General features: G+C 38.6%; 2 long non-coding RNA genes across 2 annotated transcripts; both read right to left on the bottom strand.

Moving 5' to 3' along the window:
• Positions 1-479: 479 nt before the first annotated feature.
• Positions 480-3801, bottom strand: LOC141658916 (uncharacterized). Its single transcript, XR_012549522.1, has 4 exons — positions 3626-3801; positions 3459-3526; positions 2208-2294; positions 480-788 (listed from the first exon to the last, which is right to left on the bottom strand). It is a non-coding gene; the product is annotated as an uncharacterized LOC141658916 (long non-coding RNA).
• A 4617-nt stretch (positions 3802-8418) lies between these two features.
• Positions 8419-10206, bottom strand: LOC141658915 (uncharacterized). Its single transcript, XR_012549521.1, has 3 exons — positions 10018-10206; positions 9851-9918; positions 8419-8666 (listed from the first exon to the last, which is right to left on the bottom strand). It is a non-coding gene; the product is annotated as an uncharacterized LOC141658915 (long non-coding RNA).
• Between the last annotated feature and the right edge of the window lie 7731 nt (positions 10207-17937).

The raw sequence follows: 17937 nt of genomic DNA, 5'->3' as shown, positions 1-17937 counted from the left end.
ATCATAGATACATCCCTATACAACCTCCCACATGATACAGACTCACCCGAAGGTATTAAAACTTTCTCACTTACAGACTCATATACCCTCAGACCCAACCGTTTAACATGGCTCGAAGATACAAACGACTGAGACGCCCCCGAATCAAACAAAACAAAGGTATGAATACCGTTAACAAGAAAGGTACTAGTGATAACATGTGCATCGTCCTCAACTGCTTTCTTGTCCATCATGAACATCTTTCCACTGGTCTTTTGTCCACCTCCCTGGACAGTACTGGCTGACGTGGTCGGCTTAGCACCCGAGCCCTAATTGTTGTTGTTCGTAGTTGGTTTCTGATAAGAATTACCGCCATTGCGGTTACCTCCACCCTGGTTGCTCTGACCTTCCCGGTTAGACCATGACCCAGTCGGTCTGTTGTGACACCCTCATTTATTGCGGAAAAGTAAACACGTAAATCTACAGAAAAACTGGTAGGATATGTTTGTAATTGGTTCAACTAGCCAAAAACCTGTAATTTCAAAAATTTTCTAAACCAATCACAACATTTCCAACATTCCCAAGAGGCGGGTGCCAAAACCTGCAATGCTAACGAACTACTTTACATGCCATAGCTAACGATAAGAAAATGTAATGATACAAACCCAAAATAGAAAAGGGAGACATATGTCCCTAAAATGTATGTGACATAAAAAGGGTTTAAGGTCACAATGAAATAAAACCAGTCTAGGTCCCAAGGTTATTTTGCTCGCTAGCTCGTCCATGTACCCCATATATGCATCACCTACCTGTCATTCGCATTTTATACAAATACGAAAGCCACAGTCAGTGGGGAGTAACTCCGAGTTCTCCCAGCCACGAAATGTCATAATTAATATAACATGTAAACATAAGAATATGAATACGAATCACACAATGCCTTAGCATATAAATGCTAGACAATCGTGCTTATCATGTGAACAACAATATAACAACACATAGTCCTAGCATGTGAATACTAGACCGACTCATACTACACTATCATGTGAATCACATAACATCCAGGAATCCAAACTCTATCAACCATAGCCGGCTTGCATCTCACCTTCTATGATTCATAGAATCACCATACAAGAAAGGGCAATATATCAAAGACAGGCATAAGTTCTTAGTACGGTCAATAGTCACTTTGTAACTCAAGTCTATACCACGAGGTAGGGAAGGTAATCGAACCGGTATCTTGGCTCAGCGGTTACTATTAAGAAAACATGGCCAAGAGACAACACAACCCTAGCCTAAAATCACTTGAGACCTAGACATGCGGATACACACCACCGCACCCAAGACTCACAACTTTTTTAAAACAAAGTGAAGTGAGTACCCTAAGGACACCACCGAAGGGTCGGCTAGTACTTAAGTCGACCCCATACTATCAAAATTAGTACCGAGGTCATGCCCCAACTTGGATAAACATCCACTAGTCAGGAACACAAAGGCTATCAAGCAGTGAACATATACTCGTCAGAGACTATAAAGACCTATCTATGATGAAGGCCGAAATACTCACCTAGGACCTAGTCACAGCTAGTCCCAACTTGAATACTTTGCCCACACCACACAAGACTTACCACACCAGTCAAGTAAGACACCCACTTAACCTTAAGAGGGCAAAAAGTCCTACTTACCAACATAAATTCTAACATTCTATCATGTGAAAGCTATATAAATGTCTATTTACAGCATACAATCCAACAGTTCCTCAATAAAAATTCAATACTAATTTCTAATTCTAACAATAGTAACCATATTAAAGGCTTCAGGGGAAACTAGGGCCATTTCTACAATATAAGATACTATTAAATACAATCAACTGTACATGTGAACCTAAGATATAATAAATGGCCTAAAACAAGAAAAAGGCCGATTATCTAATTCATTCAACCGAATTTTTACCCGCAACCCCAGCCCTGCGACAGGTACGGGTTAAATTGCGGCTGACCAATCACTCAATTAAGCGACATCGCATCGTCAAAGGGACTAAGGCTCGTTTTTCAGACAATCAACAAAACATTACAATTATCACTATAAAATTCATTTTGCTATTTCCAATTTCTATCATGTGAGAAATGAAAGTAAATCATTATCAATCACTTAAACACTTAACAATCAACAGGCACACATTAACTACTAATGTGACATTTATTCGTCGAGTAACTCGGAATAGTTACCTTACGCTAGCAAAGAGACAAGTAAAAACTTGAGAAAGCTTCTAAAACCCCAAAATTACTCTTCATCTTCAACCCTATATGAGCCACCTAAAATAATTATGTGAAAGGACGATATTAACGAATTATCTTTATATAAAATATGAGACGTAAATTAATTTAATTATATTTTAAATAAACCAAACTAGCGTCAAAACAATTTATAGATACGGCCCAAACTCGCGACTTAGCCTAAGGCCCATCGCCTAGGCCACGGCCAAAGCCATCGCCTAGGCCACGGCCAGGCTGCTGCCAGGCCACGGCTAGCTCTCGCTAGGTCTGCTGCCAGCTACAAAGAAAGGCACGGCCAGCCGCAGAGAGGCCACGGCTAGGCTACACCCTACTGTCCAGCCGTCTTAGGACGGTTTCCTAGGCCAAACCACGACGGATACCACCCAAACAAAAGACCCAAACCCAACATGTACATGTACTTGAGACGTTAGCAAAGAGGTTGGTTCAATTTAACATAAAGAAACCCGTCAAAACAGCCCGCTAAAACTGCTCGACAAAACCCATTTTCACTATTAAAGAAGCTCATTTGTGACCGTCTTAAGACGAAATTTTAAGCATTAAAAAGATAGTATTCACCCAATTAAATTACCCAACATAATCACCCACTTCACCATGAATCCCAAGGTACCAACTTTTCTCAAAATGGATAAATGAAACTTGTATAAAATCGTCTCAAACCAATGTCAGTGATTAACCCATAACGATAGCATTCGCAATACTAACGATGCACTCAACATTAATAACCATCAGACCATGATACTATTACCCAAATCTCACGTACACTCAAATGATTTCAACTACACTAATCTTTACCTTTTACTCACAATAATAATTCAATTCCACTATAAATCGAGAAATCGTTCAAGTCGGTAAGAACCCTTTTAATGCACACACACAATTCTAACATTAACTCCAGAAACATGTACCCCACTATCAGTTAGCAAATTCACCAAAGCTTGGCATGTTTTCCAATCATTGCACTTGTATAAGACCTCACAACCATGAGTACTTGCTTATATACACATTCGTACTACTCTTACAAAGAACAGAAACTCCAAATTGGACATAGACCTCGACAATTATACTAAACTCTCGCAATCCAACACGCCAATTCTAAGCCCATCTCACACTAATTAACTTATACAAAGTATTTACTATATGTATAAAGTACAATCAATAATAAGATCGGTAAAATCGTGTTACCTTAAACGCCCCTTATTCTTCGAATAAATGGTCCACAAGGCACGAGCCTCACCCCGGGTCTTCGAATCCTTCATAAAAGGGCAAGAAAACGGAATAAAGAAGCTAAAAGACGACACTTTTATAAGACGGCGAAAGACGAAACCACTACAAAAAGGAGACTTTCTTACCTTAAAAGGAGGAGGAAGGAAAGGGGAAGAGAATGGTACAAAAATTACGGAATTTGGTCGAGAATGGAGGCGGGATCTGGGGTTTGAATGATCGGAAAATAGTGTACGGTTGAATGTTGTTGTTGCTGCTGATTCCCTTCAACGAAAAAGAAAGAAAGAATGAAGGGGGGTGGGGACGTGGGATTTTAATAATAATAATAATAATAATAATGAGACACCAGCTAGCTTGCTAGCTTCTAATTATACGTACGTTTCTTCATCGTTAAGTAATTTCGTTCGTTTTTAAAACCGTCTCGAGTTAATAAAAATCGGTTTTTAGTAAAAGTTTCAGTAATAAAACGGAATTAATAATAAATAAATTTAATGAGTGAAAATATAATAAACTCAGCCAGCTAACGGAAATAATAGGAATTCGATTCGAATCGGAGTTATTAACGATTTTTACTAAATTAGCGGATATTAATAAAAATTGCTAATTTAGTGAAATAAGCTCAAAATAGCTAATTGGACGGTTTTGTTCCCAAAATCCATCTCGGGTTTACTTAAAACAACTTTCATAAGGACTCGTAAAGAAACGGAAATTATTAAATAAATAAACTCGAACTAACTTTAAATAAACTTATTAATGATTATTAAAATTAACGTATCGAATTATGATGAATTAACTAATTAGCTAAGAAAATAAATATATAAATTGTTAACCAACGAAATTAAATATAAAGTAGCAATTAAAAGAATTTTATCCAACTTATTAAAATACGGGGTGTTACAATCACCCCATCTTTTAAAAAGTTTCGTCCTCGAAACTTGAAAGTAGAAATGGAAGGTTATGAAAATAAAACTGGAATTGAGATCGGTAACTAAAACATTTAAAAGGTTACTTATTGTAAGAATCAAAATTTTTTTTCAAGAATTTCAACTAAAATTTTCCGACAGAACCAGACTCTCATCAGCGGAACGGATGTGTTCTCGTTACGTATTCAAGAACATCACATTCCAAATCAAAGATAAGGTTAAAAGGCAAATCATTTGTATAAATCAAAAATCAAAATACCTTCAAAAACATTAATGAAGAGTTTTTAAAAATACAAGTCTCATTCATGGAACGGAATTGCTCTTGTCGTGCACACAAGAACGCTAACTTTCCAAGTCAGAGACAAATTTAAAACAAAAATTATTCGCTGGCAAGCGTAGAACGAGTTATCAAACGTTTCCAATAACTAGTTCTAACATCCGATCAACGTTAAAATCAAAATAAGAGAAATGTAATCTACTCAAATTTTCTTTTGCAAAAAGCCGAAATAGAAATAAAGGTTTCACCTTTAAACTAAAAGGGGAGTTAAATTCCTGAAATATAATATTAAACTTTAACAAAGGCATCATAATTAGATCAAAGTGAATAGAAATTGGATAAAATTTACAAAAATCTCAGGTTTAGCAACTCAAAACCATGATAAAGAAGTCTATACTCAAAGAACAATTAGAGAATTAAATCGAATTTTCATTTTCCAAATCTTTACAAGTAGGGAAAATTTTGTAATAGTAACATAAATTTTTAACAACGAACCAAAAATAGTAGTTTGAAATATTTAGAAATTGTGTGAAATGAAAAGTAAATTAGACATCATAGATACAAGTATGCTAAGAGGGTTCAAGCTTAACCAACAAAAGAGGTATGATGAACTTCCTAGGGATAAGAATCGAAGTCAAATTTACAAGGATGTCAAAGATAGAGTTTCACCAGATACGAGTGTCAAACTTAAAGGAGGAGCAAGATGAAGCGAGGAAAGGAGGTATGAACGGTAACGCTCATGATCAAGGAGAAAGGGAAATTAGACAACAAGGAAACGCCAAGTACTTGAATCCCAAATAACATCACTCCCAAGGGTTTCCTCAAAACACTTATGTTACATCATCTTAAGCTATTCCATGAAACAAGGTACTTCACTATAAGTGTGATTTCACCACTTCAAATCCTCAAACATCTACTAACCACCTCCATGAGGTCAAGGTCAAAGCTCCTAACAACGCTATACCCATATCCAACTAGTGTCAACTATGAGCTCCTAAAGATGGTAAACCATCAATCAAAAATCCAAGTTCAAAAGTTCTTTTATACAATCTAACATCCTAAAGGTATCTCTTTCCAAAATCACGCCATAAACTTTACTCCATGTTTTACTCCTAAGGTAACAACGCTCAACCTACTAAGCTTTCAAATCCCAAACATAAACAACAAAGTCAAGTTCTATAATTTTAGTAACATAGGCAACTCACTCTTAACACAAAGAATCTACCCATCGATTATACTTACTTTGTCAAGGAACTAGGTATAGGAATCACTAAGTATGTCTCATCACCTTACCTAAGTCTTTCCATCATCAAATCCTCTCAATACCAGGAAAGGGTCAAACACAAACAATCTCCTCAAGAGTCAAGTTTTTCAACCAAGGTCAACATTCCTCAAAAGGAAGAGTACTATCAAATGGCGTTAAGGGAAGATAAGTAAGGAACAAAGGACAAGTTAGGAGTACAAGCGTAGCTTTTAAAGTAAAACAGAAGGGAGTTTAGAAGGAGGATAAGCACCAAGAGATTAAGAATAAGGCGAGATACAAAAAGAACGAGAAACATCTTTAAGGAAGTAGAAGCATTCTTCAAAGGTTGAACAAATCTTCAATCCTCAGCAATAGGCACTAAATCTTGATCTTCTTAAAATATAAGTGTCCTTTCAATGGAACGGAGATACTCTTGGCGATCACTCAAGAACATCAATATTCCAATTCAAAGACATAAAAATACATTTTTACACCAACAAATGATAAAACTAATTATCAGACGTCTCCAATAACAAGCTTTAACACTAATTGACGTTAAAACCAGTGAAAAACATTAAAATATTTCCAAAACCTTTAGTTCAAATTTTTTTTTACTAAGGGTAATAACTCCATTAGCTATAGATAAGCTCACGGTCATTGATCCAAGAACGCAACAATTATTAAATGACAATCAACAAACAGGTTAGTACCTAACAAAGAGCAAACACAAAGAGACTACAACATAAGGTCCTAAGTCTACCCATCTCTCAAGTTTATTATTTTAAGGTCAAGTTATTTATAGTGGGGTGCACAAACGTGCGTCGGGAGCAAATATGCTCTGATACCAACTGTGACACCCTCATTTATTGCGGAAAAGTAAACACGTAAATCTACAGAAAAACTGGTAGGATATGTTTGTAATTGGTTCAACTAGCCAAAAACCTGTAATTTCAAAAATTTTCTAAACCAATCACAACATTTCCAACATTCCCAAGAGGCGGGTGCCAAAACCTGCAATGCTAACGAACTACTTTACATGCCATAGCTAACGATAAGAAAATGTAATGATACAAACCCAAAATAGAAAAGGGAGACATATGTCCCTAAAATGTATGTGACATAAAAAGGGTTTAAGGTCACAATGAAATAAAACCAGTCTAGGTCCCAAGGTTACTTTGCTCGCTAGCTCGTCCATGTACCCCATATATGCATCACCTACATGTCATTCGCATTTTATACAAATGTACGAAAGCCACGCCAAAGTGGGAGTAACTCCGAGTTCTCCCCACCCACGAAATGTCATAATTAATATAACATGTAAACATAAGAATATGAATACGAATCACACAATGCCTTAGCATATAAATGCTAGACAATCGTGCTTATCATGTGAACAACAATATAACAACACATAGTCCTAGCATGTGAATACTAGACCGACTCATACTACACTATCATGTGAATCACATAACATCCAGGAATCCAAACTCTATCAACCATAGCGGCTTGCATCTCACCTTCTATGATTCATAGAATCACCATACAAGAAAGGGCAATATATCAAAGACAGGCATAAGTTCTTAGTACGGTCAATAGTCACTTTGTAACTCAAGTCTATACCACGAGGTAGGGAAGGTAATCGAACCGGTATCTTGGCTCAGCGGTTACTATTAAGAAAACATGGCCAAGAGACAACACAACCCTAGCCTAAAATCTGCGCAGACCTAGACATGCGGATACACACCACCGCACCCAAGACTCACAACTTTTTTTAAAACAAAGTGAAGTGAGTACCCTAAGGACACCACCGAAGGGTCGGCTAGTACTTAAGCTGACCCCATACTATCAAAATTAGTACCTGAGGTCATGCCCCAACTTGGATAAACATCCACTAGTCAGGAACACAAAGGCTATCAAGCAGTGAACATATACTCGTCAGAGACTATAAAGACCTATCTATGATGAAGGCCGAAATACTCACCTAGGACCTAGTCACAGCTAGTCCCAACTTGAATACTTTGCCCACACCACACAAGACTTACCACACCAGTCAAGTAAGACACCCACTTAACCTTAAGAGGGCAAAAAGTCCTACTTACCAACATAAATTCTAACATTCTATCATGTGAAAGCTATATAAATGTCTATTTACAGCATACAATCCAACAGTTCCTCAATAAGAATTCAATACTAATTTCTAATTCTAACAATAGTAACCATATTAAAGGCTTCAGGGGAAACTAGGGCCATTTCTACAATATAAGATACTATTAAATACAATCAATCGTACATGTGAACCTAAGATATAATAAATGGCCTAAAACAAGAAAAAGGCCGATTATCTAATTCATTCAACCGAATTTTTACCCGCAACCCTGACCTGCGACAGTACGGGTTAAATTGCGGTGACCAATCACTCAATTAATCGACATCGCATCGTCAAAGGGACTAAGGCTCGTTTTTAAGACAATCAACAAAACATTACAATTATCACTATAAAATTCATTTTGCTATTTCCAATTTCTATCATGTGAGAAATGAAAGTAAATCATTATCAATCACTTAAACACTTAACAATCAACAGGCACACATTAACTACTAATGTGACATTTATTCGTCGAGTAACTCGGAATAGTTACCTTACGCTAGCAAAGAGACAAGTAAAAACTTGAGAAAGCTTCTAAAACCCCAAAATTACTCTTCATCTTCAACCCTATATGAGCCACCTAAAATAATTATGTGAAAGGACGATATTAACGAATTATCTTTATATAAAATATGAGACGTAAATTAATTTAATTATATTTTAAATAAACCAAACTAGCGTCAAAACAATTTATAGATACGGCCCAAACTCGCGACTTAGCCAGGCCATCGCCTAGGCCACGGCCAAAGCATCGCTTAGGCCACGGCCAAAGGCATCGCCTAGGCCACGGCCGGCCACGCTGCCAAAGGCCACTGCTAGCTACTGCTAGGCTGCTGCCAGGCTACAGCAGGCCACGGCCAGGCTGCAGTAGGCCACGGCTAGGCTACACCCTACTGTCCAGCCGTCTTAGGACGGTTTCCTAGGCCAAACCACGACGGATACCACCCAAACAAAAGACCCAAACCCAACATGTACATGTACTTGAGACGTTAGCAAAGAGGTTGGTTCAATTTAACATAAAGAAACCCGTCAAAACAGCCCGCTAAAACTGCTCGACAAAACCCATTTTCACTATTAAAGAAGCTCATTTGTGACCGTCTTAAGACGAAATTTTAAGCATTAAAAAGATAGTATTCACCCAATTAAATTACCCAACATAATCACCCACTTCACCATGAATCCCAAGGTACCAACTTTTCTCAAAATGGATAAATGAAACTTGTATAAAATCGTCTCAAACCAATGTCAGTGATTAACCCATAACGATAGCATTCGCAATACTAACGATGCACTCAACATTAATAACCATCAGACCATGATACTATTACCCAAATCTCACGTACACTCAAATGATTTCAACTACACTAATCTTTACCTTTTACTCACAATAATAATTCAATTCCACTATAAATCGAGAAATCGTTCAAGTCAGTAACCCTTTTAATGCACACACACAATTCTAACATTAACTCCAGAAACATGTACCCCACTATCAGTTAGCAAATTCACCAAAGCTTGGCATGTTTTCCAATCATTGCACTTGTATAAGACCTCACAACCATGAGTACTTGCTTATATACACATTCGTACTACTCTTACAAAGAACAGAAACTCCAAATTGGACATAGACCTCGACAATTATACTAAACTCTACTGCAATCCAACACGCCAATTCTAAGCCCATCTCACACTAATTAACTTATACAAAGTATTTACTATATGTATAAAGTACAATCAATAATAAGATCGGTAAAATCGTGTTACCTTAAACGCCCCTTATTCTTCGAATAAATGGTCCACAAGGCACGAGCCTCACCCCGGGTCTTCGAATCCTTCATAAAAGGGCAAGAAAACGGAATAAAGAAGCTAAAAGACGACACTTTTATAAGACGGCGAAAGACGAAACCACTACAAAAAGGAGACTTTCTTACCTTAAAAGGAGGAGGAAGGAAAGGGGAAGAGAATGGTACAAAAATTACGGAATTTGGTCGAGAATGGAGGCGGGATCTGGGGTTTGAATGATCGGAAAATAGTGTACGGTTGAATGTTGTTGTTGCTGCTGATTCCCTTCAACGAAAAAGAAAGAAAGAATGAAGGGGGGTGGGGACGTGGGATTTTAATAATAATAATAATAATAATAATAATAATGAGACACCAGCTAGCTTGCTAGCTTCTAATTATACGTACGTTTCTTCATCGTTAAGTAATTTCGTTCGTTTTTAAAACCGTCTCGAGTTAATAAAAATCGGTTTTTAGTAAAAGTTTCAGTAATAAAACGGAATTAATAATAAATAAATTTAATGAGTGAAAATATAATAAACTCAGCCAGCTAACGGAAATAATAGGAATTCGATTCGAATCGGAGTTATTAACGATTTTTACTAAATTAGCGGATATTAATAAAAATTGCTAATTTAGTGAAATAAGCTCAAAATAGCTAATTGGACGGTTTTGTTCCCAAAATCCATCTCGGGTTTACTTAAAACAACTTTCATAAGGACTCGTAAAGAAACGGAAATTATTAAATAAATAAACTCGAACTAACTTTAAATAAACTTATTAATGATTATTAAAATTAACGTATCGAATTATGATGAATTAACTAATTAGCTAAGAAAATAAATATATAAATTGTTAACCAACGAAATTAAATATAAAGTAGCAATTAAAAGAATTTTATCCAACTTATTAAAATACGGGGTGTTACATCTGTTGCTCGCATAACTCTGTGCCGGCCCCTGAGAATAGCTCCCATGAGTCGATCTTTGAAAAGCTCCAGGTACACTTGTGCACTCATGTCTCTTGTGACCTACACCGCCATAGCCAAAGCAGGTCATCCCCCAACTACCATTACCGCTCCCACGCCCACGCTCAAAGGAAGCCGCAGCACTGAACCCCAAACCAGAAGAAAACGCTCTAGCCTGACTGTGGTTGCCTTTCTTGTAATTAGATTGGCCACCACCTTCACTCTCAGCCTTTCTTTTCTCACTACCTCTCTCCCGGACCATCTCCACTAACCTCTCAGCCCTCCCAGCCCTCTCATAAGCTTCCTTAACATCAGTAAGGACTCCCACGGGTAACTTGTCCATAATCCTGGGGGTCAACCCCCTCTCAAATCTCAGCGCTAGATTCTCCTCACTCAAACCCATGTCCTCAGCATATCTAGACTTCTCATTAAACTGCTTGTAGTACTCAGCAACCGACATATCAGATGTCATCCTAAACCCATCAAACTCTTCCCTCAGCTTACTCCTCACATGCTCAGATATAAACTCTCTCCTCATAGCCCTCCGGAACTCTTCCCAAGTTATAGCAGGCAGACCCTGCTTCGTATACATCTCTCTAGCACTCACTTTCACCTTATCCCACGACTCACCAGCCGCTTCCCTCAAGTAGAATGCAGCCTGTTCTACTTTCATCTAATCAGGACAATATACCAGGTCCAGAATGTTCTCCATCTCACGATGCCAATCATCAAGAAGAATTGGCTCCCGGTCCCCTTGTACTCTTTTGGGTTGAACCTCGCTATATAAAGACTGATCTTAGAGTGATCAACCTCCTTATCCTTCCCCACTCTCTTTAGGGCCTCCGTAAGAGCATCTTGATGCTCCAACATCTTAACTATATCGTCGATGTTCATGCTCTCAGCTCTCGCATACAAAGCGGTTTTCTTTGGCAGCATCTTGAAATTATATAAGAAAAGGTAGATATAAACATACGTACTATAACCCAAAACACGAAAACACCCTGCTCAGAACCCACTCGATCGAGTGCCTAAACCTACTCGATCGAGTAGCGGCTACTCGATCGAGTGCCCCACGTACTCGATCGAGTGCCCTGACTCCAGACCCAAAACAGACCTTCTGATCTCTGACATACTCGACCGAGTAGCCTAGCCACTCGATCGAGTGACCCCCTACTCGATCGAGTGCCTCTACGTACTCGATCGAGTACCCAAAAACACGATTATGGTTATAAAAACATCAAAATACCCACTCGATCGAGTCAGACCCACTCGATCGAGTACCTCACCCACTCGATCGAGTACCCCCTACTCGATCGAGTCATGCAGACTCGTACGTACTACCCGCGTGTTATCTCACATAACCCAACATACTACGAAACTTCATAATCTCAACATTATAACATACTACGCATGCAATTATACACAACTCCTCATACAATCAACAAAAGAATCTACTTCATGTTATTAAATGCCATATAATAAACAACCATCATGCTTCTTTATGCAAACCAACATATAAACATCCTTCACCAACTTTCAACTCTTCAATCACCATTTCAATCCTCCACTCCCAACATCCAACAACTCAAAACATATATCATTACTTTCACATATAAACTGACAAACACCACATACGACCTTGACATATATCCCCCCATGTGACCGGTTCAAAATTGTAGGGCGAGGTTGCGACTTTAGGACGTCTCCCAAGCCTTTGCATTAGCTCCTACAACCTTTACCCCGGGTTCATTTTAATTGACTCCCTATATTCATTAGATTCATTAGTTACAGGTTTCAGGATCGTCGCTCTGATACCATTTTGTAACACCCCCATACTCCAAGTGCTTTACCAGGACCACTCAGGTAAAAAGATGTTACCATCTCGGTTCCCCGAGGCAATGATAATCATAAGACAATAACGAAACAACATTTAAATAGTATAAGTTTAGTGAATGATTACAATCCAAAACCAAAAGCCCAAAATACGGGTTACAAGTTCTCTAAAACAACTGTCTAATCAACTAAATGAAAATGTCTGACAAACTACTAAAGCTACAGCGGAAGACTCTATCATCTGAAGGTGACACATCCCAGCTAGCCCATGTATCTCGACTCATACCTGCTCAACAACTGCTCACCATCCCCGAATGGATCACCACAGTTTTTAAAACAATAAACGGGGTCAGTACTAATCACACAATTTATATAACTCAACAATACAACAAACAACACAGCTCAATCGTCACAAATGTACTCCGAACTCCATCACCAACTCCACACTAAAGTGTGTAGCCCTGCCAGAGTACCCATCGCAACAGGTTACTTCTCGCCGCCAGTGGGGGACCGCAGCCGTTCCCACCTAAGCCCCGCTCATCTCCGTCGAGCGATAAACTCAAATCCATTAATGTGCACATCCCTTCTGTGGCGGGTTCCACAGAAGGTGAATAATGGGCGTGAAGCCACTCAAGTGACTCCACTCGGCCGGGACGCACCCGAAGAACACGCAGACAGATACAATCAACCACAACTACTAACCAAAGAAACAAAACCAACAACCGTCACAATACTCGTATGATAATAATCAACAATCACACATCACAACCAACACATTATGGGACTAATCGAGTAGGAAACCCTACACGGAATGCAATACTGATCAGGACGATCTCAACAGCTGTTATCAAAAGGCCTCCTCTACGAATCCTCCTCCTAACATAACATCACATATATCACTAACCACATAAAACTAACACAAATCCCCAATTCCCAAAATTAGGGTTTAACGAGACTTAATTAAATATAACAAATTCGGTACGTAGATCTTATCCTCAACGCAAGGATCACAAGAATGTAAAGAAAGATGAATTCCGACCTTCCAAGCTCCGGGATTTGTCAATAATGCGATGAATGCGAAGTACGTAGGTTGAAATCTCTTTTTTCAAAGTAATTAGGTTTGTAAAAGCGTATTATGAAAGTGACGGAAGTGTTTATATATTAATTCGCATTATTAACAAAACCCGACAAAACATTACCCGCAAACCGGGCTACTCGATCGAGTAACTAACGTACTCGATCGAGTGCCGCCTACTCGATGGAGTACCAAGGCTACTCGATCGAGTACCCTACAGGTCAGAAACTATTTTAAAAACACCCTTACTCGACAGAGTAAGGCCCACTCGATAGAGTAACCAGAGACTCATAAAACCGTAGTATTACAGCATGTGGTAAAGGATTTAGCGAGGGAGGTGTTAGGGGATCTAAAGGGAATAGACCATCAAGTAAGGACACATCTTAGTGGAACAATGAGGTGAAACAAGCGATAAAGACAAAACGTGAATGTTATAAGGTTTTGGGAAAATGCATGAGTGATGAGAACTTTGAAAGTACAAGGAGGCTAGACGAGCCACTAAAAAGGCAGTACGTGATGCGAGGGCAAAAGTTAACCAAGAGGTATATGCCAGGTTGGACATGAGAGAAGGAGAGAAGGATATTTATAAACTGGCTCGTATAAGAGACCGAAAGATGAGGGATATTGGGAGAGTTAGGTGTGTGAAAGATATGGACGACAAGGTTCTGGTTCAGGATAGCGAAATAAAGGCTAGATGGAGTTCTTACTTTGATACTTTATTCAATGGACATCAGGAACAAGGTTTTGGGGATGTAGAAGTAACACTAAGCATGGTTAATCGGGAATTTGTGCGTAGAATACAAAAGAGTGAAGTTCGAAAGGCGTTAAGGAAGATGGGGTCAAAGAAAGCAGAGGGTCTGGATGGTATACCCATAGAAGTTTGGAGGTGCTTTGGGGAGAAAGGGATCGAATGGGTAACCATGCTCTTCAACAAAATTTGGAGAAGCAACAAGATGCCATCAGCTTGGAGGAGAAGCACTCTTGTCCCTTTGTACAAGAACAAAGGTGATGTTCAAGAGTGTTCCAACTATCGGGGAATCAAACTTATGAGTCATACGATGAAGTTATGGGAGCGGATAATCGAGCAAAGGCTTAGGAGATGCGTAGACATCTCGGATAACCAATTTGGATTTATGCCCGGGAGATCGACTATAGATGCGTTTTTTATCATGAGACAGTTGATGGAACAACATCGGAACAAGAAAAAGGTCTTGCATATGGTTTTTATTGACTTGGAAAAGGCATATGATAGGGTACCAGGAGAAGTAATTTGGTGGGCTTTGGCGAGAAAAGGGTGTTTCTCGAAAATATATTGACCTCATAAAGGACATGTATGAGGGGGCTAGTGCAAGTGTTCGCACTAATGTTGGGAGAACGGAAGAATTTCCCATTACCATCGGGGTGCATCAAGGTTCCGCACTTGGATGTGCGGACATACAAGGAAAGATCGATTAAGGAATGAGGTGATTAGGGAAAAGGTAAAAGTGGCGCCAATAGAGGACAAGATGATGGAAAACCGACTACGATGGTTTGGCCATGTGAGAAGGAGACCTATGGACGCACCAGTTAGGAGGCTGGAGACTTGGAGAACAGAAAAGGTCCCTAGAGGTAGAGGAAGACCGAGGCAGACATAGTTCAGAGTGATAGAGCACGATATGAGATTTCTGGGGCTTGAGGAGAGTATGGTGACGGAGAGGGCACAATGGAGGGAAATGATACATGTGGATTTTTATTATTTGATGTTTTTTTTTTTTTTGACATATTTAGTGTTTTTATTTAATTTTAAAAAATTAAATTATTTGTTCTTCTCTCCTTTATTACACTTTTTTACCAACCACTTTCTTATATTTTTACCTGGTTTACTTTTAAGGCATTCCGGATCCTTAATTCTAATTCGGTTTTCAAAATCGTTTTAATCTTTTCTCTCGATTTAAATTTTAAGTTTTTATAAAAGAAATCCGGAATTCGATTTTAAAACCTCTAACTTTACCTTGACTTTCCATTACAGTTTCGCTCTCCCTTTTGTTTTCCATTTTCCCTTTTCTATTCGCATTTTGAGGTGTGCGTTCACCCATGGACGGTTCTAAAGGATGATTCATGGCGGCCGACCCCAAATCATTTTGGGATTAAGGCTCTGTTGTTGTTGTTGTTGTTGTTGTTGTTGTTGTTGTTGTTGTTGTTGTTGTTGTTGTTGTTGTTGTTGTTGTTGTTGTTGTTGTTGTTGTTGTTGTTGTTGTTGTTGTTGTTGTTGTTGTTGTTGTTGTTGTTGTTGTTGTTGTTGTTGTTGTTGTTGTTGTTGTTGTTGTTGTTGTTGTTGTTGTTGTTGTTGTTGTTGTTGTTGTTGTTGTTGTTGTTGTTGTTGTTGTTGTTGTTGTTGTTGTTGTTGTTGTTGTTGTTGTTGTTGTTGTTGTTGTTGTTGTTGTTGTTGTTGTTGTTGTTGTTGTTGTTGTTGTTGTTGTTGTTGTTGTTGTTGTTGTTGTTGTTGTTGTTGTTGTTGTTGTTGTTGTTGTTGTAGTCGTGAGTAGTTTGGAAAGGAGGATATAAAACAAGAGGGCATATGATTAAGATAATCACAAATTTTCATGTGTGGACAAAATCCGTCACAAGCTTGTGACGTGAGACAAAGGATATGGTGTGCTCAAGGAATTTATTCATTCTTTTGGTCAATATTTGAATAAAAGGTTGCAATTTCAACTTTATTTGCCCAAAAAACAAAAATGTGAAGTATGTTACAATACAGGCGAGGGAATATTATTATCTGAAAATAAGGTTGACGGCTAACTAATATTACTCTCAAATAATTTTAGTATGCCGAAGCCTAAATCTACCATATATAAAATCTAATTAAAAGGCAAACTAAAATGTGACATGGCAAGTTTAAATGTGACATGGCATTGTTAATGTGACATAGATTATCAATTAATTATATGGCATTGATTTAATTCATTTATTTATAAATTTATAAATAAAATAAAAAGGCAAGCCAAAAGTTTATCATTTCACCATTAGAATCCTCACAGGTCACATATTATTTCTTATTTAAAAAGGAACATAAATTAATGTTGGTTGGGAAGATCTGGGCATCTAAAAACATCAATGTGAAGGCGGCTATCAATACAATGGCGATGCTATGGAACTGTACGCACCGGTGTTCGAAAACATTATCGATGCGAAGGAGAAGATCTTTGTTTTCCGTTTCTCATCAGATAAAGATAAGGCGAGGGTTATAGAGGGCCAACCATGACACTTTGACAAGTTCATTTGGTGCTTTAACGAACCAAATGTGACTGGTCAGTTATCCAATGTCCCTCTGTTTCATGTTCCTGTGTGGTCTCGTATTTACGACCTTCCGGTGATGGGAAGAATGAATATAACTAATATTAAAAGAATTGGAGATCAGTTAGGAGTTTATGTTAGTATGGAAGCAGGACCTAACCCGAAGATGGACAAGGCAATTACGGTTAGGTTTATCCATGATGTACATAAACCCCTGAAGAAGACGGTTGGGATTCGAATGAGGGGTGATGGGGACATGAATTTCAAGGTTAAATATGAGAGACTCTCGACTTACTGCTATGGATGTGGTCTCTTAGGGCATGGAGAAGGAATGCGAAGACCCTTATGAGGAAGATGAGTTAGTTTATGGGGATGATCTACGTGCTTCATCATGGAAAGTCACCAAGACGATTGAAATGAAGTCGACAAAAACAGCAAGGTCACTAGCTAAGGTTTTTAATGAGGAGGATAGTAAGATGGAGAAGTGGGATGTGGAGCAAATGATTGAGAGGTTGCAGAATATAGCTCTGGAGTTTAGGGGAAAGAAGAAGCATAATGTAGTGAGTAGTGATTCAAATGATAAGAGTGCTACTACTGGAATAAACGTTTTTGAGCAGAGGAAGGTTGTTCAGGTGGAGGAGGTTTCGCAGGAGGTAAGGGATGAGGTGGAGGTAGCTGGAATCATAACAAACAAGATACAAAGTCTGAAAGAGGGAGTTCAAAATCAGGTGGGGGGAGCTGAGGAGGGGGTGGGACTTGGGAGTAAATGTGTTATAAAGGCTCGAGATGAAACAAGTATGGATGTTGGGGAGGAGAGGTTGGCTGGTTTTGGCAAGAGAAGGAGGGTGGATGAGGTAGGTGAAGTTTGTTCGATTGTTAAGAAAGTTCATGTTAATCCAGGGGTGGTTATACCTGAGGCGG

The sequence above is a fragment of the Silene latifolia genome, chromosome 6 (assembly GCF_048544455.1).
Source record: "Silene latifolia isolate original U9 population chromosome 6, ASM4854445v1, whole genome shotgun sequence".
Lineage (NCBI taxonomy): Eukaryota > Viridiplantae > Streptophyta > Magnoliopsida > Caryophyllales > Caryophyllaceae > Silene > Silene latifolia.
Note: the sequence above shows the minus strand (reverse complement) of the source record. Positions and strands in the feature narration are given on the sequence as shown.